Source organism: Tarenaya hassleriana, unplaced genomic scaffold (assembly GCF_000463585.1).
Source record: "Tarenaya hassleriana unplaced genomic scaffold, ASM46358v1 Cleome48, whole genome shotgun sequence".
NCBI lineage: Eukaryota > Viridiplantae > Streptophyta > Magnoliopsida > Brassicales > Cleomaceae > Tarenaya > Tarenaya hassleriana.
The window spans coordinates 143,104-146,944 of record NW_010967498.1 but is presented as its reverse complement, the minus strand read 5'-3'; positions in this window follow the sequence as shown (position 1 = coordinate 146,944).

The window sequence follows — 3,841 nt, the reverse complement described above, 5'->3', positions numbered from 1 at the left end:
ATGTTTTTTGAGCGTCATGCCCTAGCTGACTCAAAAGCATGTGAAATATGGATCCTAGCTCACTTAGAAACTCATTGAGGGTGTTTTTCTTAGTGGGAGCCTGTCATATTGCATCTATTGTCTGTGTTAGTATGTGTACTAAGCGACTTGCATGTTTTATGTCTTTTGTTTTGTCTTTTTCTGTAGAATATGACTGCTGCAGGTAATCTGGCTAATCTCTCCATGCGATCCATCCTGGATCGGGAGAGACTCACTGGTGGAAACTTTCTCGACTGGTACCGCAACCTGAGAATTGTTCTCAGGCATGAGCGGAAGCTCTACGTGCTGGAAGAAGCCGTTCCAGAGGATGAACCAGCGGCCAATGCGCCCAGGGCTGTCAGAGATGCTTACCATAAGCACATCAATGATAACCTGGACGTGACCTGTCTGATGCTCGGATCTATGTCGGCTGAGTTGCAGAAACAACTCGAAGGAACTGATGCCTTCGAGATGATCGAGCATCTCAGGACTATGTTCGAGGAACAGGCAAGGGTCGAACGATTTAACGTCCTTAAGAACCTGGTCAACTGTAAGATGACCAATGGTTCACCCGTGAGTACTCATATCCTCAAGATGAAGGGTTATCTAGAGGATCTTGACAGACTAGGGTTGGAGGTTAGTCGTGAGTTGGCAGTAGACCTAGTTCTCCAATCCCTGCCGCATAGTTTTGACCAGTTTGTCATGAACTATAACATGCATGGGATGGAGAAGGACTTGACCGAGCTACATGGGATGTTGCGATCGGCCGAGCAGAACATCAAAGTCGAGAAGAATTTCCTAGTGGTTGGAAAGAGTTCCAACAAGAGGAAGCGTTCCAAGGGCGTGAAAGGCAAGGGCAAAACGGCAAGTGTTGCCGCCGAGCCTAAGCCGAAGGCCGAGAAGGGAGAGTGCCATTTCTGCCATGCCATCGGGCATTGGCGCAGAAACTGCAAACTCTACCTGGAAGATCAGAAGAAGAAGAAGCTTGCGGAAGCTTCATCTTCGGGTATCTTTGTTATAGAGGCTAACTTGTTTACTTCTACATCATGGGTATTGGATATCGGATGTGCCTCACACATTTGTGAAAATGTGCAGGGCCTGAGAAGAAGTAGGCAGCTAGCGAAGGGAGAGGTGGATCTCCGCGTCGGGAATGGAGCAAGAGTTGCTGCATTAACCGTCGGGACTTACGATCTCACTTTACCTTCTGGCCTTGTATTGGAGTTGCATGATTGTTATTTTGTCCCTGCCATTACCAGGAATATTATTTCAATTTCATGTTTGGATTCTGATGGTTTTCGTTTTGTTATTGAAAACAAAACTTCAATTTCATGTTTGGATTATAGAGGTGTTTGGATTTGGATGATAAACCATCTGGAAACAGTTCGATCTATAACATTAGTACCAAGAGGTTTAAGCCGAACGACTTAAACTCGACCTATCTCTGGCATTGTCGACTTGGCCACATCAACGAGAAACGCATAGCGAAACTTCATTCTGATGGACTTCTTGATTATTTTGATTATGAATCAATCGAATCATGTGATTCCTGCTTGATGGGCAAGATGACAAAATCTCCTTTTACTAGAAAAGGAGAACGGGCTACGGAGTTGCTAGAACTCATACATAGTGATGTATGCGGTCTTATGAGCTCCCCCGCTAGATGAGGTTATCTGTACTTTGTTACGTTTACTAATGATTTCAATAGGTATGGTTATGTCTACTTGATGAGACATAAGTCTGAAACGCTTGAATTGTTCAAGACTTTCAGAAACGAAGTACAGAACCAACTTGGCAAGACGATCAAGTTTCTTCGATCTGATCGAGGTGGCGAGTATATGAGCCAAGAGTTCACTGACTATCTGACAGATTGTGGGATTGTCTCACAGCTGACTCCACCTGGAACGCCACAATGGAATGGCGTTTCCGAGAGGAGGAACCGAACCTTATGGGATATGGTACGGTCTATGATGAGTCAGGTCGATCTTCCTAAATCCTTCTGGGGATATGCTTTGGAAACGGCAGCGCTTATACTGAACAACTGTCCAACAAAGTCGGTTCAAAAGACTTCATATGAGATATGGATTGGGAAGCATCCCAGGTTAGCATTTATGAAGATTTGGGGATGCGACGTTTATGTGAAATGTCTGGCTTCTGATAAGCTATCCGCCAAGTCTGATAAATGCGTATTTGTGGGTTACCCTAAGGAAACTAAAGGGTACTGGTTCTACAACCCATCTGAGAACAAAATGTTTGTTGCTCGGAATGGATCTTTCTTGGAGAGAGAGTTCGGCTCCAAGAGAGTTAGTGAGAGTAGAATAGATCTCGAAGAAGTTCGAGAACCACAAATAGTCGAAGAACCGAGTGAACAGGTCGAAACAGTTCAACCTGTATCACAAGTTGTTGAGACAGCACCTCCTAGTGAACCTCGGAGATCTGGTAGAATTCGCCAAGAGTCTACAAGATACGGATTTCTTGTGACTGGAAATGACGACCTCATGTTGTTAGAACATGACGAGCCTACGTCGTATTCAGAGGCAGTGGCGAGTTTCGATTCCGATAAATGGCACCAGGCCATGGAGTCTGAGATGCAGTCCATGTATGACAACAAAGTATGGAATTTGATCGACTCATTCGATGGTATTAAGACCATTGGATGTAAGTGGGTTTTCAAGAAGAAAACCGACATGGATGGCATCGTGCATACCTATAAGGCACGACTCGTCGCGAAAGGGTTTCGGCAGATTCATGGTATAGACTATGATGAAACATTTTCACCAGTTGTGATGCTTAAATCTATACGGATTTTGCTGGCCATAGCTGCGTATTATGATTACTGTTGGGTTTTCCTTGGATCTCAAGAGCGAATCTAATTCCTAAGAGATCAGTTCTAGAGTTTGCGCAGCGGATGAAAAACAAAAATTTTGATGAAACCCTAAAACCTATCATGCATGATCTTGTAGAAACGTTAGAACGCTTACCTCAATCGATCCGGGGCCTGTATCAATCGAAGAACGCGTCTGATCACTGTAGGCAGGACGAATACCTTGCCCTCTACACGTGTCCACACGCGGAAAGGATTCCAACGGTTGGAACTTGTCTGCTAGGACTGAAGAACGCTTTCTTCTTTACGCAAGGGTTTCAGGGATCTTTGTCTTAGCTTTCTCACTCTCCAAACCTCTCCCTAGGGTCTGAAAATCGTGCCAAAAGAGTTAGGAGGCGTTCCTCTAAGTTGTTCCCTTTAAAACCCTAATTAGAGCGAGTTTAGAAAATCCCGACGTCTGGACCGATCGGTCCAGACTTTCTGGACCGGTCGGTCTGGCCTCCGCTCCACCGGGATTTTCTCGTCTCTTTTCGCGCATTCGTCCTTTCCTGCGTATGTGACCCTGTAGGCTCATCCGATATAGCAGTATAACACGAAATCTCTTATTTCGGTTACACAAGTCATAGGCGATCTCTAGCAAGACACTATAACTACCTATCTCGAATAGAGTTTGTTCGTGATCCTACAAACGCCAGTGATGATTCCGTTTGATGATCCTTTTGTATCACGATATCATATGTCGAATATAAGGCATGGACAAGCCACCTTATCTGATTCGACTGCTTTCTCGTTCACTGAGTTTGACTGTCTGAAATAGACGACGTTCGTCTATAGTGCGGCCACACATTTCTACAGTCTCGCTCACACGAGGGGCCCAGCGATATCTCTCTCTTTTACGAGAGGTACAAATCCCGTCTTGACTATCTACAATCCAGCATATGATTCGTTTCGTACCTGATACGCGCCTTTATAGTCCTCCTGTTACGCAAGACGTTTGACGTA